The 25,958-nt window shown below is 46.2% G+C and overlaps 1 pseudogene; it reads left to right on the top strand.

Annotated features, from left to right (window-relative positions):
- The window catches only part of LOC123056117 (protein DEFECTIVE IN EXINE FORMATION 1-like), a 174,656-nt pseudogene that overhangs the window by 118,980 nt on the left and 29,718 nt on the right, over positions 1–25,958 (top strand).

The following is a 25,958-nucleotide window of genomic DNA, read 5'->3' on the forward strand; positions in this document are numbered from 1 at the left end:
TCAGCGAGACACGAGTCCACGAAGCTTTCCCCGCAAAAAAAAAAGAAACAAAAAGTGCACGAAGCTTGATGGTTACTTCACCGGAGGTAGCACTCACGTAGCAACGTAACAAAGCTAGCTTAGCAACCAAAACCGCCGGCTTTTGAGAGCTGAAAAGGTTGTAAACTCTTGCTTTTGTGAGGAGGCATACAACCAAAACCTAGTAAGAACTTCACACACGCCTCTTAGAAGCTTAGTTTTATGATAGATCTTTACAGGTGATGTATCGCCTGAAATTCACTCAACAATCATGGGATCCATGTATGGCTTCTAAAAAATTATCGTCTGAAGCATCTGTTCTTCTCTCATAGAACTGGAAATAGCTTAGAGCTTGTCCACATTTTTTTCTTCGAAAAGGAGGATGACCCCTGGCCTCTGCATCAGGGCGACGCATGCAACCATTTTATTAATCAATCACCAAGACCTTAATTATAAAGTAATACATCAATAAGTCTGAAGGCGCCATCTCGACAACATCTGTTGCTGCTCCTATCACCTTGACGAAAGGGTGCAGATTGTCTGAGCCGCATACACAGATCTCACACCAAAACCAAGCATCTGAAGCCGGAGGCCCCTACCAAGCCGCATTGCCGGGTCTAGGGCACACACCGGTCCAGGGCAATCTCAGTGGTCATCGCATGCGCACGCTGTAGAGGCAGAAGAACGCCGCCATCGCCGGCCTCGGCAACTAGCCGAGAGCAGGGTTTTCACCCTGATCTGCTCGATGAACCTCCATCCAGCATTGTGTGCACCGGATCGCCACCTTCAGATATCTCGACTACGGACAAAGCGAGGTCAGACCCATCAAACGCATGCTGACCCAAACTGGATCACCGGAGCCAATGGCCATGGCGCCCGTGGCAGTCGGCACCACCAAAACGAGCAACACAAGGGGGAAGAATCACCGTCTGGACAGGGCTAGCAGGAGTACAAAGATCCCCACTGCCAGAACTCTTGAAGGATGACCCATGTCGCAGGACGCATTGATCTTCCTTGCATCGATCCGCGCCGATCAGCCTGGTGTCGATCCACGCTGGCCTGCCTCCATGTTCCGAGCCGTCGGTGCCTCGCCAGCCGGCCAAAGAGCGCCGCTGGAGCCGACCCGACAACGTGAGGACCCGTCACCACCGACCACCGCAAGGACTTCGCCCATGTGGTTTCGGACGGCGATGATGTGGGAGAGAAGAGGCGGAGGGGGGCTGAGAGTGGGGCGGCAGTGGTGGCGGCAGTGTCGCCCGCACGGTGGGCGATGCAGGGGCGATCCAATTTTTTCGATTAATCCGATGACTTGAGACAACACTCTTTCCTTGGTGAATATAAATACTACATGGTGGCTGCTGCCCTCACGATGCTAATGCTTTTGCTTTTAACCTGAATTTCACAGGCATATTAATTCTTAAAACTGCTGGAAAACAAGATATAGGGAGCACAATGCATATTTATTTAATAGAATGGTTACTATATTTTATATCTGTCAACGGAGTAGCTTAGTTTGTTAGATTAAAATACGTTCAAATTATTTAAAGACGAAATTATGGCTCCATGTTGTGATGTGTAAACAGTAGTGCGTTCCCTCTGTTTGGTCACTATAGTGATAATGCTGTAGATCAGATCCACAATTCAACTTTCTGTGCCCTTTATTAATGATATGGGATTTTTTTTGCAGGTGAGTAATGATATGGGATTGATCATGCTAGCTAGCTTTAAGAAGATTTGAGCATCATATCAAGAATCGCTTTCGGAGGAGTCAAAATGCTTACATCTCATAAATCCCAAGGAAAAATCATATAATTCAAAATGCAACATAAAGTTGTATATCATGATATTTGACATTCCATATAAGTTGACATCTAGAATATATTCTGCTATCCGAAAGGCGGCAATGATAAGATACTCTGGTAGAGGCCTACATGCAGCAAACTCGACGATTAGGTCTTGTTCTCTAGGACGTGCATATATAAATAGATGTTGGATGGAAGAAATACTCCAAACCAAGAACAGAAGAGACTGAGTTGTGATGCATTAGCAGAGAGCAAGCCTTACATGGCTGCAGAAGCCTTATCTCTGATAGTCAAGGATGACTTGCCTGTGTCTTGTTCCTCTCTCAAGGCTTAATTGGCATTGGGGTGTGGTTTCATGGGCAGTCTCCTTGGCTAGCCTGAGTGGCTCTTGCTGCCCATGTTAGGCTGTCTCTTTCATAAATCAATGCATACTGATGTTCATGTGTCATGTTTCATGCATGGAGAAAATTAGCTCCGTTGCGGTCGCAAAGATGTATAAAATGGAGGATACCATCTTCTAACGCAAGGGGTTTTGTGATGGTATGAAAGATTATAAAAAGAGGAGAAATAATCCCACTAAGCCTGGTTAGTTTTGCATAGTTTCCTTGTCATTAAGAATGACATGTGGCTTTCTGGCTTTACAAAACATCATCATCGTAAAATCTAACTTTTGGCCAGCTGATTCCCAATATGCAGTACAATTTCTGTCACTTCTTCTAAAATTAGTATGGTTCTATATATATATATATATTAGTATCAGACTAGCAGTGCAAAATATGTGAATGTGGCAGTTCTCTGTGCATAATGACATGTTAACATCCACACACACTCAAACTAGCTGACTGTTAACATCTGAAAGATCGTGGATGTCGCCTAGAGGGGGGTGAATAGGCGTTTTAAAATAATTACGGTAGAGGCTTGAACAAATGCGGAATAAACCTAGCGGTTAATTTGTCAAGCACAAAACCTACAACAACTAGGCTCACCTATGTACACCAACAACTTATGCTAAGCAAGATAAGCAACTATGTGATAGCAAGATATATGACAAAGAACAATATGGCTATCACAAAGTAAAGTGCATAAGTAAAGGGCTCGGGTAAGAGATAACCGAGGCACGCGGAGACGACGATGTATCCCGAAGTTCACACCCTTGCGGATGCTAATCTCCGTTTGGAGCGGTGTGGAGGCACAATGCTCCCCAAGAAGCCACTAGGGCCACCGTAATCTCCTCACGCCCTCGCACAATGCAAGATGCCGTGATTCCACTAAGGGGCCCTTGAGGGCGGTCACCGAACCCATACAAATGTCAACCCTTGGGGGCGGTCACCGGACCCGTACACTTTGGCAACCCTTGGGGGCGGTCATCGATACCCGTCAAATTGCTCGGGGCGATCTCCACAACCTAATTGGAGACCCCGACGCTTGCTCAGAGCTTTACACCACAATGATTGAGCTCCGAACACCACAAAGGTTGGGGCTATCTCCCCAACGACACCACGAAGCTTCACCACAATGGAATATGGCTCCGAGGTGACCTCAACCATCTAGGGCGCCCAAACACCCAAGAGGAACAAGCTCAAGGGTACCAAGCACCCAAGAGTAAAAAGCTTCTCAACTTGTAACTTTCACGTATCACCGTGGAGAACTCAAATCGATGCACCAAATGCAATGGCAAGGGCACACGGAGTGCCCAAGTCCTTCTCTCTCAAATCCCACCGAAGCAACTAATGCTAGGGAGGAAAATGAGAGGAAGAACAAGAAGGAGAACACCAAGAACTCCAAGATCTAGATCCAAGGGGTTCCCCTCACATAGAGGAGAAAGTGATTGGTGGAAATGTGGATCTAGATCTCCTCTCTCTTTTCCCTCAAAAACTAGCAAGAATCCATGGAGGGATTGAGAGTTAGCAAGCTCAAAGAAGGTCAACAATGGGGAAGAACTCGAGCTCAAAGGATAAGGTTCAATGGGGAAGAAGACCCCCTTTTATAGGTGAGGAAAAATCCAACCGTTATCCACACAGCCCGCACAGAGCGGTACTACCGCTCCAAGGAGCGGTACTACTGCTAGGGCGGTAGTAGCCCTTTGAAAAACAACAGCGAGGAGGCAAAAGGCCAGTAGAACCGCCGGAGCGGTACTACCGCTCGCACTCACGGTACTACCGCTAGGGATAGCAGTACTGCCGCAAAGGGTAGCGGTACTACTGCTTGCGAGCGGTACTAAAAAAATACATCCGTGCCTACCACCGCAGGACGTGGGATGAGTTTTTGGTCCGGAGCGGTACTACCGATGTAGGAGCCGCGGTAGTACCGCTCTGGAGCGGTAGTAAAAAATTACATCCGCTCCAATTCGCGGTAGTACCGCTGCAGCCTTTTCAGAACACCAAAACTGCCACAACTTTTGCAAACGGACTCCGAATTCAATGAAACCAAGTTTGTTGGAAAGCTAGCGACAAGCGCTAACACAATCTTGAAATAAATATCAATAAGAAGCAAATTAGAAAAGTCCCATAAGAAAATGGTGAGAACCCTTCCTTGGATAAGACCGGTAAAACCTCCAACACCGAAAATATCATAGAAGACGCATGCGAACTCCGTTTTCGATGAACTCAAGCTTATCATCAAGATGACCATAAGCTCTAAGACTCACAAAGAGAACCAAACAAGAACCAAGAAACATGATGCAAGGATGCAATGGTTTGAGCTCTCTACTAACGATATGATCAAGCTACTCATCAAGAGCCCCCCTTGATAGTACGGCAATCGATCCTATAACTCGGTCTCCCAACTACCACCATAAGACCGGTAAAATAGAAAACCTATCAAGGGAAAACCTTTACCTTGCACGAAGTCCACTTGAGCTAGATGATGACAATCTTGACTTCCTCAAGTTGGACCACCTTTCGTGATTGCGTTGGCTCGATGAAGGCTAGTTGATTGCTCCCCCATACTCCACTATGGGTGAGTCACTCTTCGGCACACCTTCACAAGTGATTGCGTTGGCTCGATGAAGGCTAGTTGATTGCTCCCCCATACTCCACTATGGGTGAGTCACTCTTCGGTACACCTTCACAAGTCCATTGTCACCACAATGGACGGCAAGCTACAACCATGAATTCTTCGTGATGCTCCACTTGAACTTGCACAACACAACCTTGATTTGATGTCATCCTCCATGGGTTGTATGAGATCTTCCCCTTGACGCAAGCCCATGGAAGCAAACCTAACCCCACATAGAACTCTCACAAAGACCATGAGTTAGTACACAAAGCACAATGGACAATGCTCACCATACCATGGGATCACTTGATCCCTCTCGATACATCTTCTACGCTTTGTGAGTTGATCAACTTGATTCACTCTTGACATAGTCTTGATCAACCTTGAATCTTTCCAACTCTCTTCATTTGGATGATGTCTTGAAGGTAAACATGAATGATCACACAATCTTCTTCTTCAAGACATGCTTGCAATAATCTCAACACTCACATGACCAATCTTTGGATAATTCCTTAATAGCACCTTGGTCAACTCATAAACTCCTTGAAACCAACACATGGACTTCAAGAAAAGCCTATGGACAAATCCTTCAAATATAACTCAAGACAACCATTAGTCCATAGAGATTGTCATCAATTACCAAAACCAAACATGGGGGCACCGCATGTTCTTTCAACATCCACACACACTCAGATTTGTTTTATCAAACCAACTAAATTTCCTTTTGACTGTTTATGTGATAAGGGAAAATAGGTACTAGTTTTTTTCTGCGAGGAAAAAAAAGTAGCTTTGTCTGTCGATATTCAGCAGCTATCCATAAACACGCAAGGAACAGCACACAGACAGATTACCTGCAACTATAGAACCAGCCGATAGTTGGAAGGCAGGAAAGAAAGGAAAAAAAAGGCAATGAGTTACCAGAGAATCCCTCGCGATGACCCCTACCCTACACTAGGCAAATTCTCCATTTCTTCTTCTCATGGATCGTGCATAGTGTTTCCAAATCTCATTGCTGTTCTTTAGAATTTTAGCATCGGATTAGTTACTAAGTTTGGTTCGCTTGACTGTTTTGTTCTAGTCATTAAACTAGCAGCAGAAAAAGCACACAAGTAGTCATTTTTTCTAGTTATTAAACCAACAACAAAAAAGGCACACAAGTAGTCATTTTTTCTGGATGTGATCGTGTAGCATAATTTTGTTGTTGTGTAACACATTCCCCTACAGGCGCTGCCGAGGGCGGCGGTGCTGCGAGCCGTGCTGCAGCCGTCTTGCGATGTGCCCGCGGTGCTACTATGGATGTTGTGTATGCTGCGCCGATGTTACTTAGGGATGACCCCGTGCTGCAAAACGTGCTGCGACATTGGAGCGGTGCTGCTATGGATGTTGCGTGTGCTACGAGCCGATGTTGCTTAGGGATGCCCCCATGCTGTAACCTGTGTTGTGACGCTCAGATAGTGTGGTGATACAGTGATGTAGGTTGTGAGGGAGGTGCTATGACGACCGATGGTGTTCTGGCAGCCGAGGGGACACATCGGTGCTGTCCTCTGCGAGAAGACGCTCACAGCGAGGCGACGAGCGAGTCATGGGCGGGCTGCCGGCGTACGATCTGATGGCTGTGATTTGAGCACGTCCAAGGGCAGACGAGGAGGCTGTCTTCTAGTTGGCTACAGCCAGTTGGCGCCTAGCACCAGCCTCATAAGTCGTACACAGAGTGAACAAACACCATTGCACAAATTTATTAAGTTGCACTTGTCACTAGGTGGTCCATGGACATGGTTGTAATTTTTATTAACTCCGGTCTTCTCTATATTGTAATTAATGATCATGAATAGATTCGAAGTATGTCTTAAAAAATGTTGAAGTGTAGTGCATGAAGAAGGGAGCGACAACCGCCAGTAATCGTTTGGTTGATTCCACATAGTCACCGACGAATCGGCCGATCAATCAAACAACACGGACGCAACCAATATGCCTTCCAAATTATGAAATTTGTACTACGTCAGATGAGATCTCTGTTCAGTTTATCAAACGAAGAGATTCCCCGGTGGCTGGATGACTGGATCCATGATCGAGGCGCGACTAGTGAGGCGTGTTGGAATCTACCATTTCGTGCCATCGCCCCGGCCGGCCGAAAGACGCGGATGACGCCCCTCCCTCCTTCCTCCCGGCAGGCATCTGGCCCCTCCACCTTGTTGCCATGGCCAGAACACCGCGCCAAACGCACACCGGACTTTGAAATCTTCGCCGTCTTTGTCCACATGCAATTGCGACGACCCGTGAGGCCGTGACTCGTGAGTGCCATCCAGCGCCATGCATGCAGCCATATCCCGGGCTCCTTAGTTCACGTCAGTAAAATCAGAGCTCTCAGTTCAGCACACCGGGGTTCAGTGAGTTGTGCATGCTCGGTCATCACGTCATGGCGAGAATTCTCGCCGTGGCCGCTGCCGGCACAGTGGCCTTACTGGTGTGCTGCTCATGTGGGGTTCGAGGTAAGGAGGATGAGGACGTGCTGGACTCCCTCGTCGAGTTCCTTGCCACGCTCGCCGGTGGCAGCGCGAGCGGCCACGCGAAGGCGCGGGAGATCGGCTGGGACGCGTCGACCGACCCGTGCGACGGCAGCGGCGGCCACGACGGCAGCGCCTCGAAGTGGGGAGAGTCCGTCAGGTGCTTCGAAAACGGCGCGAGTGACGCCGGCCTGATCAAGGTTATCGATCTCCAGTCCCTGGGCCTCGACGGCACCATCGACGCGGAGCTGCTCTGCACCGCGCCGGCGCTCCGCGTGGTGAGCCTGCAGAACAACACGCTGCGCGGCGGCCTCCCGGCGGGCGTCTCGGCCTGCTCGGAACTCACCCACCTCTACGTCGGCCGCAACTGGCTCTCCGGCGCCCTGCCGAGCTCCCTCGGCAACCTCGGGAAGCTCCACGCGCTTGACGTCTCCAGGAACGATTTCTCCGGCGAGATCCCCGCCGGACTCAGCCACCTTCACGGCCTCATAAGGTTCAACGCCAACGACAACCACTTCCAAGGCACCATTCCTGATTTCGACCTCGCCAGGTTCGAGAGCTTCAATGTGTCCAACAACAACCTTACCGGACCTATCCCCAAGAGCACCGGACACTTCCGCGGCGACAGCTTCGCGGGCAACGCCCCCGGCATGTGCGGCGAGCCTGTGTTCTCTCCGTGTCCCTTTGAGGAAAGCAAATCAAGGAAGACGCCTGCATGATTGTGATCCATCTGATGTAATTTTTATGATGTGTTCGTTGCGGTGATGAATTTTCATTTGATAATCAGATTTATACATGTTTTACTCAAGAATTCATATGACTTATTTGTTGCATAATTTATAGACATATTTGATCTCCGATCTACTAATTTTACATTGGCCATGATTAGATGAATGATCTCCAAGAGAGAGTTTCTTTTGATGTATGGTTCTCTCCGATTGTTTGTTATTTGAACTTTCTTTTCTATCTCTTTAACGGCCATATCTTAGTCGTATTTATTGGCATGCACGTCCGATGTCGATGGTCAGGTCGGCTTGCCTTTGTTTGTACTCAAGTGCTAACAAACTCAACTTTTACTTGCTCACCAGTTTTTATAGTGTCATATCTAGTATTTTTAAATGCCAATATTTTACTTTGGTTGTTCAACATTTGGCCTATTTAAGCCACATAGTTACTATAATGCAAGTTTTAGATGGTTGTTTTACTTTCCATGATCATTTCAATTTGTTCTCAAATGTTTCTTTTGTCTATTGTTTTGCACACTGACCAAGTTCGATCTGAGTTTTCTATATGCATCGACATTTATACATCACTGTTTGGCCTTTTTGTTCTCAAATAGCAGTTGGCCTATTCTTATTACCAAAGGCATTTACCATGTTATATGCTATATTTTGCTTCCTACTGCCAATTATTTAGAGTAAGGAATACTGAGATTCAGAGAAATACTATGGTTTCTGCTTAGGAATAATATGTTTTCTGCTATTTTAGGGATAATATAATTTTCTGTTCTTTTAGGGACAATATGATTTTCTATTGATGAATGATCTCTTGACATGCTCCAAAGTTGTGGAAGAGAATAAGATGATACTAACATGAGACCACCCTTCATATGAGTTTTTCCATGTGAACTTAAATGGGGAGTCAAATAAATATGTAACTTTTCGATCCTTAGATAGAGTAGTAGTTCACTAACTTACATGGCAATCTATAATACAAGAGTTTGCAGGAACAATTGATAGGAAGCCATTGTTAACAATAATTAGATGACCCATTGCGCTCTTAGTGCAGAAAACGAGAGCGAACCAAAGATTCAAACCATGCAAGTAAGTGTGTTTAGAGGTTGATAATAAAATCCTTGAAGCATAAGGAAATAGATACTTAGGTACAATGTGCATACTTAGCACTATATATTACATTCAGTGGTAGCATGACACGTGTGTATAGTTGATCTGCAAAGTTTCAAGGTCAAATGTTCTCTTGTTTGGAAGAAACAGAGAAATTTCTATATAAAGATATCACAAATCTTGACGCAAACTGAATGGTCTAGATAGAGGGTACACTGGTATAGGGGTAAAAAAATCCACACTCAGAAAGAATGAAAAGACAACAAATTAGTGAGCTGAAAAGGCGAAAACTCTTGCTCCTATTAGGAGGCCTAGAACCAAAACCTAGTAAGAACTTCTTCCAGTGAAAGTTGTTATACAACACAAGTATCGCCTGAAATTCACAGAACAATCATGGGATCCATGCACGGCTTTTGCAAAATTTCGTCTAGACCATCTGTTCATCTCCGATAGAATTGGAAATAGCTTCGAACTTGTCCACATGGATACCATATTTTGATTTTAACATAAATTTAACTCGCATATTTAGTACTTTTTCTTTTAACTTGAATTGCTTAGCCTCTTCTGTCTTTAGTATCACACTGATCTGTGTCATACGTACTTGATCATTCCATGTTTCCATCCATGCTCTGTAAAGAGGTAGTGTGTTCCCTTTATTTGATCACTATAGTGATAATGTGGTAAATCAGATAAGCCATTCAATTTTTCGTGTCCTTTTAGCGAAGATATGGGATTGATCATGCTAGCTAGTTTTAAGCAGATTAGAGCATCATGTCAGGAATCGCTTTCAGAGGAGTCAAAATGCTCTCATAAAATCATAAAGTTCAAAATGCAACATAACATAAAATTGTATATCATGATGTTTGACATTCCATATAGGTTGACATCTAGAATAAATTCTGCTAGCCCAAAAGACCGTAATGATAAGATACTCTGGTTGAGGCCTACATGCACCGAACAAGGTTGGATCTTGTTCTCTAGCTAGGACGTGCATATATAAATAGACGCTGGATGGAAGAAATACAACAAAGCAAGAACTGAAGAGACCGAAGTTGAGTAGTGGTAATGCATTAGCGGAGAGCAAGCCTTACATGGTTGCAAGGGCCTTATCTCTGATAGCCAAGAATGACTTGCCTGTGTCTTGTTCCTCCCTCGAGGCTTAATTGGCCTTGGAGTGTGGTTTCATGGGCAGTCTTCTTGGGCTAGCCTGAGTGGCTCCTGCCGCCCATGCTAGGTTGTCTCTTTCATCATCAATGCATGCTGATGTTCATGTTCCATGCATGGAGAAAATTGCTCGGTGCGGTTGCGAAGAGGTACCATCTTCTAACTCAAGGTTTTTTTGTGATCGTATGAAAGATTATAATAGAGGAGAAATAAGCTCACTAAGCCTGGTTAGTTGTGCATAGTGTCCCTGTCATTGACAATGGCATCTGGCTCTCTGGCTTTACAAAACATCATCATCATAAAATCTAACTTTTGGCCAGCTGATTCCCCAATATGCAGTACAGTTTCTTCGTCACTTTTTCTAAAATTAGTTGTCGAGGCCACAATCAGCTTTAAGGTCGTCGAGGGGTCGTGGCCAGAGAACCAGCGAGGAATAGTCATCGCCCTCACCTCCAGCGTAGATGAGAAGATCGTCCTGCTTCGTTGTCGAGACGGAGAACCGCCCGTCGGACCGGATGGCACGGTCGAGCTCTCGAGGCGGGTTATTTACGTGGACTTAGGAGAGAAACTTCTGGTTGTTGTGGACGCCTCTCTGTCTGGTTTTCTCGTGTGGCGTACACAGCTGTGTTCAATCCAGAGAACATCGGCATGAGTCACGGCGTGTGCGACCTCGGTTCCTGCAAGATTCAAGTCGCTGTTGCTTGTCCCTCTTTGCTATTGTCGTGTGAACGTAGATTGTGTGGGTAGTGTTTGGTGGTTGCTAGAGCTATGTTACAAAGCTGTCCAGTTTAGCCAGTGGTAGTATCCCTAAGCTGTTGTACTGTTTCTGCATGATCATGTTTATTTGCTGAGATGTAAACTTGTGCCTATTGTAAGTATCATGTTCTATGTTGATCCACACAGTGTGCCATTGTTTGAAAGTCTTCTGTATCGCTCAGGAAGCAAAAAAAGGATTAAACATTACATTATTTGGTCTCGTATGAATTTGGTGAAATGCAGGTGAGAAACAGAAAAAACGCTGAAGCTGCAGCAGTTTGTATCAAGCTCTGCACATTTTGTTTTCAAAAAGTTCTTAATCACAAAGTCCTAGGGTTGTCCATTGTGCATCGAAGTTTCCCGGTAATGTTGCTGTTACTTCTCATCACTTCTGGTGATTTAATGGAACCAAAAATGGTTTTAAAGGGGATCTGTAATTTTCAGCCACATCTATCTGAAATAAATGGATTCCGGTTAGTATTTTGATGCCAGTTTCTTCCTTGCAGACTGACTATTTCATTGAACAACGACACACTCGGTGCCATGATAATCATTAAAAGAAAAATATAAAGTGCAAATAATCATGACAATGGTCGCACAACCCTAGAGATTGCCAAGAGTCACAGTTGTCTGAATATCTCGAAGCTCTGTCCTTTTAGCCATTTTTAGGTGGTAGTAACCCTAGGCTGTTGAACTATTTCTGTGTGATCATCATGTTTTATTTTTTGTGAGTAGTGTGATCATCATGTTATAGTACTCTCCTTTGTTAGTAGTATATGTATTTTCTCAGATGTATGTGTATGCTTGTGTATGTTGTAAGTGTCGTTATTTTGGCAGTCTTTGCATCACTCAGGAAACAAAAAAGGGTTAAACAAGTGCAGGCATATGTACAAAAATGCCATTGTCGACGTACAGACAGCGCGAAATATCAGCAGAAAGTTATTTAGGCATGTAGGAATGGGGTGGATGCTAGTGAGAAGATGAACAGAAACGCTGGAGCTGAAGCTGAAGCTGCAGCTTTCCTGTGAAGCAGACTGAAACGCTGAAGCTCCAGCAGCCTTGGTCCATTTTGTTTTGAAGTGTTCTTTACAAGCCCAGGGTTGTCCATTTTGGTAGATTCTGCATCCAAGTTTCCCGGGAATGTTGTTATTTCTCATCAGTTCTGGTAGTTTAATACAACCAAAAAGAAAACTAATCTTCGGGCGCAGAGCTAGAACCTGAGAGAATTTCAAGCATACCTTGTTGCACTGCAATGTAAGCCTGTGGATTAAGCATTTGTACTAAGAAGATTAATGAATGTGAATTTTAAGTGACATCAACAAGAGCTTAATAATGATGTAATATAACTAGAGCAAGTGGCTGGACCAAAGGTATGTTGAAGCATCTATCACGGATATATCTAGTGAAAATGTGACTCGCTAGAACTATAAGCATGTCCTATGTTGCTTTCCTTGCAGCATGACTATTTCATTGAACAACGGCATACTCGTTGCTGTGATAATCATGAAGGGAAAAAACAGCAAGAACTTCACTGACACCTCTTAGAAGCATGGTTTTATGATAGCTCCTTACAGTCAAAGTTGCGACAAAACACGAGTATTGCCTGAAATTCACAGAACAATCATGGGATCCATGTATGGCTTCCGCAAAATTGTCGTTTGGAATATCTGTTCATCTCTGATACAACTGGAAATAGCTTCGAACTTGTCCACGCAGATATCATGTGGCATTAGATATCAGCGATGCTAATACTTTTGCTTTTACCCTGAATTTCACTGGCATGTTAATTCTTAAAACTGCTGGAAAACACCACACAGGGAGCACAATGCATATTTATTTAATAGAATGGTTACTACATTTTATATCTGTCACAAGAGTAGATTGGTTTTTAAGATTAGAATACGTTCAAATTATTTAAAGACAAAATTATCGCTCCATGCTGTGTAAGGAGTAGTGCGTTCGCTCTGTTTGACCACTATAGTGATATAATGTGGTAAATCAGATAAGCAATTCAACTTTTCGTGTCCTTTTAGCTAAGATATGGGATTGATCATGCTGGCTAGCTTTAAGCAGATTTGAGCATCATATCAGGAATCGCTTTCAGAGGTGTCAATATGCTCCCACCTAACAAATCCCAAGGAAAAATCATATAAGTCAAAATGCAACATGAAGTTGTATACCATGATATTTGACATTCCATATAAGTTGACGCCTACAATATATTCTGCTGGTCCAAAAGGCGGTTATGATAAGATGCTCTGGCAGAGGCCTACATGCACCAAACAGGACTAGATCTTGTTCTCTAGGAATTGCGTATATAAATAGATGCTGGATGGAAGAAACACTGCAAGCCAAGAACTGAAGAGACCGAAGTTCAGTAATGCTAATGCATCAGCGGAGAGCAAGCCTTACATGGCTGCAAGGGCCTTATCTCTGATAGCCAAGGATGACTTGCCTATGTCTTGTTCCTCCCTCAAGGCTTAATTGGCCTTGGGGTGCGGTTTCATGGGCAGTCTCCTTGGCTAGCCTGAGTGGCTCTTGCCGCCCATGCTAGGCTGTCTCTTTCATAAATCAATGCATGCTGATGTTCATGTCCCATGCATGGATAAAATTAGCTCGGTGCGGTTGTGAAGATGTACAAAATGGAGGATGACATATTCTAACTCGAGTTATTTTTTTGATGGTATCAAAAATTTATAGAAAAGGAGAAAGAAGCCCACTAAGCCTGGTTAGTTGCGCATAGTGTCCTTGCCATTGACAATGACATCCGGCTTTCTGGCTTTACAAAACATCATCATCATCAAATCTAACTTCTGGCCTGCTGATTCCCCAATATGCAGTACAGTTTCTTTGGTACTTTTTCTAAAATTAGTATGGTTCTGTATTAGTAGTAGACTAGCAGTGAAAAAAATGTGAATGTGGCAGTTCACTGTGCATAATAACCCTATTAGAGGGCGCTGGGAAATTTACGTCGTAAGCATAGGAACGGAGGGTGTCACTAATATGTGTTATTCTTTATTTTTCTATTATACGCGTGTCCCCCTAAAAAGAAGCATGGATTGGCATGAAAGAAACCGCTAGGCGAATGAACCACTTCTTTTTTACGGGACTGGTTAACATCCACACACACTCAAACCAACTGAGACATTCAGATTTGTTTTATCAAACCAATTAAGTAAGAAGGAGAAGGAGAAGAATTCCAGGGTGGCCTAGCGTTTCACCAGTTGAATGTTCATTCAAGTCCTCTTCTTTATGACATTGACAAGGATGGCACACAGGAAATTGTTTTGGCTACTTACAACGGTGTAGTGAATTTCTTCGGGTAAGGAACTCAATACAGGGCTTTTTAAGTTTTTTCTTTCTGTGAACACGCGGGTCTCTATTTGTTTGTTATGCAGGATATCAGGTTATCTGATGATGGAGAAGCTAGAGGTGTACCTCGTAGGGAAGTTCATAAAGATTGGCATATATTGGGATAAATCCAGATCCAGTAGACGGTTCGCACCGCCACCTGGATGTTCATGACAGTTCAATTGCAAAACAAGCTACTTCTGAGGAATCTCACACCCAAACATTCAGGACAAATCGGTTGGTGATGATTCTTCAGAGGTACCTCAATGCGCAAGTTAGCTTATAATCTGATGCCACATCGCTGTTTTATTTTTGCATTTGGATGCAAAGATTTTTCTCTAGCAATTTGTATCTGGCAGGCTTTGCGTTCACGTTATATGCACTGTTTCTTTACAGTAGAGTCTGGGGCTATTAGTTTGGTGGTGTTTTTCCCTCCGAGAAAACTCAAAAACTTTATGTCTTGATGCATTGATAGAAAAGTATTGCTGTTTGGCGAACATATTTGTAGACTGGGCTCACTTATACTTGTAGATTGTAAAGTTCACTTCTTCACATAATTGAGTTAGTATAAACAAATGTACAATTTGTCTGTTGTCACCACTAACCAGTATAAGGATTGATAATGCTTTAAAGAAATTTGATGTTACATGTACACAGTAATCATTGCACTACTCTGATGTGGATATATAGTGGATTATCCATACGGCCGTGCTTTGGGTGTGTGGATGCACGAAGTACAACCAACACACCACAGGGAGCTGATCCCTTGAAACATCCACCTGAGCTACAGCCGGCCGAAATAAAACCTAGCTAATTCTACTGCTGAAAAAGGGAACATGGAGTTGCCGAATATGGAGTTGCTGAGCTATAATCAGCTTGAAGGTCGTCGAGGGGTCGTGGCCGGAGAACCATCGAGGAATAGTCGTCACCCTAACCTCTGGTAGAAGATCGTCCTGAGTTCAAGCCGGTGTGCTACTGCACAAGCCACAGCGTCTGCAACCTCGGTTGCTGCATGATTTAAGTGATCGTTGCTTGGTCCCTCTTCGTTATTGTTGTGTGAATGTAGATAGACTGTGTTGGGTAGTGTTTGGTGGTTGCTCGACCGCTGTCGAAGTGTTTCGAAGCTATCCAGCTCTGTCTGTTTAGCCGTTTTCAGTGGTAGTGTCCCTAAAGCTGTCGAAGTACGTGTTTCTGTATGATCATGTCATGATAGTCGTTGACCAAGCTGACGTTAATTATTGTACTTAACTTGTTATGCCTTTGCTCAGATGTTGTATGCTTATTATATCCTCACTGTGTCCCATTGTTGGCAGTCTCCTGTATCACTCACACTCAGGAAGCAAAAAAGGTAGGAGTTGGGTGAAACGCAGGTGAGAAGATCAACAGAAACGCTGGAGCTAGCTGAAGCTGCAGCCTTCCTGTGAAGCGGAGCAGCAGACTGGAACGCTGAAGCTGCAGAGGTCTATATCAAGCCTGGAACATTTTGTTTTTGAATTCTTCTTTAAAAGCCACGGGTTGTCCATTGCGGTAGACTCTGCGTCCAAGTTTCGCAGGAATGCTCTCATTTCTCATCTGTTCTGGTAGTTTAATGCAACCAAAAAGAAAAGTTAGAACATGGGTCTGTGATGTTGTGGATGGATGTTGGGCTTGGACTGTGGCGGAGCAGCCGGCGAGATATATCCCAAATTGATGTGGGCATCCTATGTCCACCTTGCGATGCGAGGGCGACAATCTTCCAGCTCTAGGGTGAGCTTCTCGAAATCCCGACGGTACGGCGCCTACGAGCCATGGCGAGGGGGAAGGGTCCCTCTTCGGTGATTGAGAGGGAAGATGTTGGTTCCTTTCTTCTCTAGGTGTTCCTGGAGCACGGTCCATCCTCGTAGGTCGGCTATGTCCTGCTGTGCTGCTCTATTTCTGCTACATATGATCCTGGTGTGGAGTGCTCGGCCTTTGCTAGCTGCAATTCATTTGCGGCTTGTGGAGGTTGTAGTGAGTAGGCTTTCCAGTGTTCCCCGTTGTATCACTCTGACCGTTGTAAGTTGGGTTGTCTGTTGTAATTTCTGGCCGGTTGATGGCTTTGTTAATTCAAAGCCGGGCTCTTTGCGAGCCTTCTTCTAAAAAAATGTTGTGGATGGACTTCTACAGGTCCTAGACCAAAAAGAATTACTCCACAGTGACTCCTATTGCTAGCAGCTGTAAGCCTGTGGATTAAGCATTTGCACTAACAAGATGGGAAAGTAGTGGCTTCACCCACCTTCGGTGCACCCATGAAAGAAAACATAGCAAAACATTTCAAAAAATTCTGAAACTTTGTGGGAATGATCATCAACAAATGTTACGGACGCTTGCAAAGTTTGGTGGTCAAATAACATTCGAGGAACTCTGTACAAAAAAGACAAAATTACAAAATCTGCTCAAACAGTGCACTTACATTTTGACTAATTTTCTGTGATTTTGTCTTTTTTACAGAGCTCCTCGAATGTTATTTGACCACCAAACTTTATAAGCGCCCATAACATCTACTGATTATTATCCTCACAAAGTTTCGGAATTTTTTGAAATATTTTGCTATGTTTTCTTCCGTGAGTGCACCGAGCTGGGGTGTAGAAAAACCCTAAGAAGATTAATGAATGTAAATTTTAAGTGACAACAAGAGCTTAATAATGATGTAATATAGCTAGAGCACACAAATTGCTGGACCAAAGGTGTGTTAGGGTATCTCCAATGCGGACACGGATGCGGAAGCTGGCCATTCAACGCTGCCCGCATACAATTGAAACCACATTTCAGCGGACCGGATGAAATTGGATTTTCATATAAACCGAAGCACATTCATTACAATTCAGACATTTTTCATATAAACCGGACGAAATTCATTACATTTTGAACAATTTTTAACTAAACCCTACTCTAAACTCAACAGAAGTGCTTCTGGATGCTATGATGCAATAGCTTTCCTTCAAGCGTAGTTTACTTAACAGACAAGGCAAGGACCATTGGTCTCGAGGCAAGTGTTCAGTTCTATCCATCTGAGTACCAGTTGAATAATGGACTTGCAAAAAAAAAAGATTAATATCCATCTATGTCTACAGAAAACTGGATGGTAAACGATGCTCTTAAATACATGGAAGCCTCTTACAACAAAGTGATGCAAGACTTCAACTATGATAAGTTGCAATTGGTTCAACAAAATAAATCTCTGAAACACAAGCTGAAAGAAAAAGAAGGAATCATAGCTTATCTGAGCATCGGCTGGTGGATGATGATATGGAAGGCATTTCTACTTTTGCCAATGACAACCCACCAAACACACCCACCATGAAGAGGTCATTTTTGACGCCGATGGTACAGACAGCGATGACTCTACCTGATCTAAATACTGCATATCTTAGTTACGATAAGTTGAGTGACCAAAGCTATTTCTATGATGCATCTTTGCCCATGTAGCTTTGCTTACCATGAATTGATCTCATCCTTTTCTTTTGGCCAATGAACACACCGTTGTAATATATAGTGCTATGTATGAACATCATACCCAATATCTATTTCCTTATGCTTCAAAGATTCTATGATCGGTTTCTAAATATTTCAACTTGCATGTTTTGAAAGCTTGGTTCGCACTCAACCTTTGCGCCATAGGTGCAATGGGTCATCTAGTTGTGTGAAACGCTTATGAGATCAACAGAAAAAATGCTGAATGTAGAGTTTGTATCAACTTCTTGTATCCTTTTAGCAAACATATGGAATTGAGCATGCTAGCTAGCTTTAAGCAGATTTGAGCATCATATCATGAGTCGCTTTCAGAGGAGTCAAAATGCTCCCATCTCACAAGTCCCAAGGAAAAAAACATATAATTCAAGATGCAACATAAACTTGTATATCATGATATTTGACATTCCAAATAAGGTGACATTTAGAATATATTTCTGCTAGCCCAAAAGGTGATAATGATAAGATACTCTGGTAGAGGCCTACATGCATGCACCAAACAGGATTAGATCTTGTTATCTAGGACGTGCATGCATAAATAGATGCAGTAAGCCTGTGCAATGCAGTGCAGCATATCTTGTTATCTAGGCTTTCCTGTGCTGTGCAGCATACCTTGTTGGTTGTTGCAACCCCACAAAAGGCTCATGTCGCTGCCTGATGTAAGCCTGTAGATTAAGCATTTGTAGTAAAAAGATTATCAATGTGAAGGTTAAGTGGCATCAAAAAGAGCCTGCAATCAAATATAATGATTTAATATAATTGATACTCCCTTCGTTTCTAAATATAAGATCTTATAGAGATTTCAATACGGACTACATACAGATGTATATAGACAAATTTTAGAGTGTAGATTCACTCATTTTGCTTTGTATGTAGTCCGCATCAGAATCTCTACAAATTCTTATATTTAGGAACGGCGGGATTATATGTACTGCACGAATAAAGAAGACCAAAAAGGTGTTTTTACTTTTGGTTTCTGTCTCATACTAATACAAAAGTACAAGTTCAAAATTGAGGACACTGCCATGTAAAGTGGCTAAAGAGAACCATCAGAGCCACATGCAAGAGAGTGTACGTTGGCCACAGGCCCGACTTGTATGTCGGCTCTACGAAAACTTTCCGTCGAAACGATCACGTACGTGGCGGCCGCTGGCTGACACAAGCTAGACAATTAGCGAGACACGAGTGCACGAAGCTTTCCCTGCAAAAAAAAGAAACAAAAAGTGCACGAAGCTTGATGGTTACTTCACCGGGAAAGTTAGCTAGCAACCAAAACCGCCGGCTTTTGTGAGCTGAAAAGGTGAAAACTCTTGCTTTTGTGAGGAGGCATACAACCAAAACCTAGTAAGAACTTCACACACGCCTCTTAGAAGCTTAGTTTTATGACAGATCTTTACAGTTAAAGTTGCGATAAAACATGAGTATGGCCTGAAATTCACTTAACAATCATGTGATCCATGTATGGCTTCTAAAAAATTATGTTCTGGAGCATCTGTTCATCTATGATAGAACTGGAAATGGCTTCGAGCTTGTCCACATTTTTTTCTTCGAAAAGGAGGATGACCCCCGGCCTCTGCATCAGAACAATGTATGCAGTCATTTTATTAATTATTCACCAAGACCTTGCAAAGTAATACATCAATAAGTCTGAAGGCACTATCTCAACAACATATGTCGCTGCTCCTATCAGCTTGATGAAAGGGGTGCAGATTGTCTGTGCTGCATACGCAGATCTCACACCAAAGCCCAACATCTAAAGTCGGAGGCCCCAACCAACCCGCATTGCCGGGCCTAGGGCACACACCGGTCCAGGGCACCCTCAGTGGTCACCACATGCGCATGCTGTAGAGGCAGAAGAATGCCGCCATCACCGGCCTTGGCAACTAGCCGAGAGCAGGGTTTTCACCTAGATCTGCTCGACGAACCTTCATCTAGCATTGTGTGCACCGGATCGCCACCTTCAGAGATCTCGACTACGGCCAAAGCGAGGACAGATCCATCAGACACACGCTGACCCAAACCGGATCACCGGAGCCTACAACCATGGCGCCTGTGGTAGTTGGCACCACCAAAACGAGCACCACAGGGGGGATGGGAGAACCATCGTCTGGATAGGGCTAGCAGGAGTGCAAAGATCCCTACCGTCGGCACGCTTGAAGGCTGACCCATGTCGAAGGCACGTTGATCTGCCTTGCATCGATATGCACCGTCGAAGCCGCGCCGATCAGCCTGGTGTCGATCCACACCGCCAGAGCCACATTGATCTACCTCCATGTTCTGCACCTTCGGTGCTAAGCCAGCCTGTCGAAGAGCACAGCCGGAGCCCAGGAGTCGACCCGACAGCGCGATGACCCGCCACCACCAACCACCGCTTGGACTTTGCCCATGCGGTTCCGGCCGGCGAGGACGTGGGAGAGAAGAGGCGGAGGGGGGCCGAGAGTGGGGCGGCGGTGGCGGCGGCTGTGTCGCCCACGCGGTGGGCGACGCGTGGGCGATCCAATTTTTTGGGTCAATCTGGTCACTTGAGACAACACTCTTTCCTTGGTGGATATAAATACTACATGGTGTCTGCTGCCCTCACGATGCTAATGCTTTTGCTTTTAACCTGAATTTCATAGGCATATTCACTACTGGAATTTTCCTATACGCCGGGTTCCAGATTCTTCGCCGAGAGCTAAACCACAGGCTCTCGGCAAAGTAAGAGATGCCGAGAGGGCCTCTCGGCAACAGGCGCATCTCGGCAAACATAGGATATTGCCGAGAGTAGACCTCGGCAAAAAGGCAACAGTCGGCAAATACACTACTTGCCGAGAGCCATGCTGTGCCGCATGGCAACACATCCGGCGGCGGTGGAAAACAACATAAGTGAGCATAATGCATATTTATTTAATAGAAGGGTTACTAAATTTTATACTGTCAACAGAGTAGCTTGGTTTGTTAGATTAAAATACGTTCAAAGTATCTAAAGACGAAATTATCGCTCAATGTTGTGCTGTGTAAACAGTAGTGCGTTCCCTCTGTTTGGTCATTATAGTGATAATGCTATAAATCAGATACGCAGCTCAACTTTCCGTGTCCTTTATTAATGATATGGGATATTTTTTTTACGGGTGAGTAATGATATGGGATTGATCATGCTGGCTAGCTTTAAGAAGATTTGAGCATCATATCAAGAATCGCTTTCAGAGGAGTCAAAATGCTTACATCTCACAAATCCCAAGGAAAAATCAAATAATTCAAAATGCAACATAAAGTTGTATATCGTGATATTTGACATTCCATATAAGTTGACATCTAGAATATATTCTGCTAGCCAAAAGGGGGCAATGATAAGATACTCTGGTAGAGGCCTACATGAAGCAAACACGACGATTAGATCTTGTTCTCTAGGACGTGCATATATAAATAGATGTTGGATGGAAGAAATACTGCAAACCAAGAATAGAAGAGACCGAAGTTCAGTAGTGGTGATGCATTAGCAGAGAGCAAGCCTTAGATGGCTGCAGAAGCCTTATCTCTGATAGCCAAGGATGACTTGCCTGTCTTGTTCCTCCCTCAAGGCTTAATTGGCCTTGGGGTGTGGTTTCATGGGCAGTCTCCTTGGCTAGCCTGGGTGGCTCTTGCCGCCCATGCTAGGTTGTCTCTTTCATAAATCAATGCATACTGATGTTCATGTGTCATGTTCCGAGAAAATTAGCTCCGTGCGGTCGCAAAGATTATAAAAAGAGGAGAAATAACCCCACTAAGCCTGGTTAGTTTTGCATAGTTTCTTTGTCATTAACAATGACATGTGGCTTTCTGGCTTTACAAAACATCAGCATCGTAAAATCTAACTTTTGGCCAGCCGATTCCCAATATGCAGTAGAGTTTCTTTGTCACTTTTCTAAAATTAGTATGGTTCTATATATATTAGTATCAGACTAGCAGTGAAAAATATGTGAATGTGGCAGTTCACTGTGCATATCCACACACACTCAAACCAGCTGACTGTTAACATCCACACACACTCAGATTTGTTTTATCAAACCAATTAAATTTCCTTTTGACTGTTTATGTGATAAGGCAAAATAAGTACTAGCTTTTTTTTCTGTGAGGAAAAAAAGTAGCTTTGTGTGTCGATCTTCAGTAGCTATCCATATTTTTTTTGAACATCAGTACAGACACAAGCGCTCATATACACGCGCATACACTCACCCCTATGAACGCAGACACGCACACCCTACCCCTATGAGCACATCCGAAAGACTGGGCCGGCATATCATCTTAATTTACGAAGTCACCGTAGGCACCTCGTCGTCGACGGGAACGTCTCCTCCCACTGAATGCGCATCGCCGGAAATCCTGAAATAAATCTAGGAATAAATGCGAGCGCCAGGATTTGAACCCTGGTGGGCTGGGGATACCATAGTCTCTCTAACCATCCGACCACATGTTGATTCGCTTCAGCAGCTATCCATAAACACGCAAGGAACAGCACACAGACACAGATTACCTGCAACTATAGAACCATCCGATAGTTGGAAGGCAGGAAAGAAAGGTAAAAAAAGGCAATGAGTTAGCAGAGAATCCCTCGCGATGACCCCTACCCTACACTAGGCAAATTCTCCATTTCTTCTTCTCATGGATCGTGCATAGTGTTTCCAAATCTCATTGCTGTTCTTTGGAATTTTAGCATCGGATTAGTTACTAAGAGCATCTCCAGCCGCGCCCCAACACGGCCCCTTCAGGCGATTTTTTCGCGCCGGCGCCGAAAAAACGGCCCAGTCGCGCCCCAGGAGCCCCTTTTTCGCCGGCTTGGGCCGAAATTAGCGCCAGCAGACCCAGGCCGAATCCGGCGCGCTGGGGGGCGCCCGGGAGCGTCGGGGCGACCGGTTTTGGCGCGAAAGAGACGTGGGCCCGCTGAGTCAGCAACACGCGCCTCATCGTCGTCGGAACGCCTCGGTTTCTCGCGTGGAATCAATGACAAGGCTGCCGCCGGTCAGCCTTACCATTGATTCCTCATCACGGGCGGCGCGGCGACGCCTCCCCTCCCGCCATGCGTACACACGGCGCGGGGCTATACAAACCGGTGGCCTCCCTCGCCTCTGGCCACACCAACCCACAGCTGCCCCGTCGACCGAAGCCGAGCTCCGCCTCTCTCCCTGTGCGCAGCCGCCCGCCGACGCTTCTTCCCTCCCCTCTCCCTCTCCCCCAAGCCCGATGGCCGTGCGATTCCCCGGCGACGCGGCGGCGGCCAACGGCTTCGGCCGCCGCTCGCTCCACGAGTGGGAGGCCTGGCTGCTCTTCGAGGCGAACATCCCGACGTCACCAGACATGCGCGCCGGGCCGACGGGGTGGAGACTCAGCAACAGAGGCGTCCCCATTCCCCCGGCGCCCGACGTCGAGGCGTGCCCCGCCTTCTTCGCCGCCGAGGTCGACCGCGTGCGAGCCTCCCTGACAGAGGAGCAGCGCGCCCTCCTCCAGTACAACGCCGACAACCACGCGTCGTGGGCGGTGTACTTCCAACACCGCCAGGAGCAGAGGCTCGCGTCCACCAACGGGGCGCCGGTGGTGGGTGGCGTCAAGAACAGCGAGGGGCGCCCCCGGCCGCACGCTCCAGGACGTGTTGGAGTACCTCGAGGGCGGCAATGACCCACCGCTGGTATACCCTGTCGCGGCAGCCGCCCCGGTCCACCATCGGAGCGCCGGGCAATGGATGCCCAGGAGGTTTGGCTCCTCCTCGACTTCCTCCTCTCACTCCTCTTCCCGCTCCTCTTCCCATTCCTCCGACTCGTTGGCGGTGTTCGGCGTCAAGGCCGAGCCCGCAGCGGAGACGCCGCTCGGCCGACGCACTCGCAGCGCCGACATCATCATCAATGAGGGCGGCCGGCGCGCCTCCTCCTCGGCTCCTCCGCGCTTCGTCAAACCGAAGACGGAGCCGGGGCTCGCGGCCGTGAAAACGGAGCCGCGACTCCCTGCCGTGAAGACGGAGCCCGGCGCCGGGGAGCTCGACGACGCGACGGCCCTGAAATGGGCGCGCGATGACTGGGTGAACATGGAGATGGAGCGCCAGCGCCGAGCCCTATAGCAGTTCGAAGCTCGGCGCCGGGGCCGCGACGAGGGAGGCGTCGTCGTCCTCGACGACAGCGACGACGACGATGACGACGCGCCGCCACTGCCACCGGTCTGCCAGGGCGACGCCGGTCAGGGGTCCAGCAGGGGCGGCCGCGTCAAGGAGGAGAAGACCAACGATGACGACGGCGAGGATGGCGGCGACGTTGGCGACTTCGCCGCGCTCAGCGACTTCTTCGGCCCGTAGTTGTAGTTGCGGCCTTTTTTTTAATAACTTTGCTATGTAAATTGTGTTGGGGATCGTTGCAGAAATTTAAAATTTTCTACGCATCACCAAGATCAATCTATGGAGTCATCTAGCAACGAGAGAGAGGAGTGCATCTACATACCCTTGTAGATCGCGAGCGGAAGCGTTCAAGAGAACGGGGTTGATGGAGTCATACTCGTCGTGATCCAAATCACCGATGATTCTAGCGCCGAACGGACGGCACCACCGCGTTCAACACATGTACGGTTGGGAGAGACGTCTCCTCCTTCTTGATCCAGCAAGGGGAAGGAGAGGTTGATGGAGATCCAGCAGCACGACGGCGTGGTGGTGGAAGCAGCGGGGATCTCGGCAGGGCTTCGCCAAGCTCAGCGAGAGGGAGAGGTGTTACGGGGGGAGAGGGAAGCGCCAGGGGCTTGGGTGCGCAGCCCTCCCTCCCCCCTCCTTATATGGGGGCCCTGGGGGGGCGCCGGCCCCCTAGAGATCCAATCTCAAGGGGGGGGCGGCGGCCAAGGGGGGGAACTTGCCCCCCAAGTCAGGTGGGGCGCCCCCCACCCCCAGGGTTTCCAACCCTAGGCGCAGGGGGAGGCCCATGGGGGGCGCACCAGCCCACCAGGGGCTGGTTCCCTTCCCACTTCAGCCCATGGGGCCCTCCGAGATAGGTGGCCCCACCCGGTGGACCCCCGGGACCCTTCCGGTGGTCCCGGTACAATACCGGTGACCCCGAAACTTTCCCGGTGGCCGAAACTGGACTTCCTATATACAAATCTTTACCGCATACTAATATCTGGGATCTCATCCGGGACTCCGAACAACTTTCGGGTTACCGCATACTAATATCTCTACAACCCTAGCGTCACCGAACCTTAAGTGTGTAGACCCTACGGGTTCGGGAGACACGCAGACATGACCGAGACGACTCTTCGGTCAATAACCAACAGCGTGATCTGGATACCCATGTTGGCTCCCAAATGCTCCTCCATTGTCTCATCGGATGAACCACGATGTCGAGGATTCAAGTAATCCCGTATACAATTCCCTTTGTCAATCGGTACGTTACTTGCCCGAGATTCGATCGTCGGTATCCCAATACCTCGTTCAATCTCGTTACCGGCAAGTCACTTTACTCGTACCGTAATGCATGATCCCGTGACCAACCACTTGGTCACATTGAGCTCATTATGATGATGCATTACCGAGTGGGACCAGAGATACCTCTCCGTCATACGGAGTGACAAATCCCAGTCTCGATCTGTGCCAACCCAACAGACACTTTCGGAGATACCTGTAGTGCACCTTTATAGCCACCCAGTTATGTTGTGACGTTTGGTACACCCAAAGCATTCCTACGGCATCCGGGAGTTGCACGATCTCATGGTCTAAGGAAATGATACTTGACATTAGAAAAGCTTTAGCAAACGAACTACACGATCTAGTGCTATGCTTAGGATTGGGTCTTGTCCATCACATCATTCTCCTAATGATGTGATCCCGTTATCAATGACATCCAATGCCCATGGTCAGGAAACCGTAACCATCTATTGATCAACGAGCTAGTCAACTAGAGGCTCACTAGGGACATATTATAGTCTATGTATTCACACATGTATTACGATTTCCGGATAACACAATTATAGCATGAATAATAGACAATTATCATGAACAAGGAAATATAATAATAACCATTTTATTATTGCCTCTAGGGCATATTTCCAAC

The sequence above is a fragment of the Triticum aestivum genome, chromosome 2D, assembly GCF_018294505.1.
Source record: "Triticum aestivum cultivar Chinese Spring chromosome 2D, IWGSC CS RefSeq v2.1, whole genome shotgun sequence".
NCBI lineage: Eukaryota > Viridiplantae > Streptophyta > Magnoliopsida > Poales > Poaceae > Triticum > Triticum aestivum.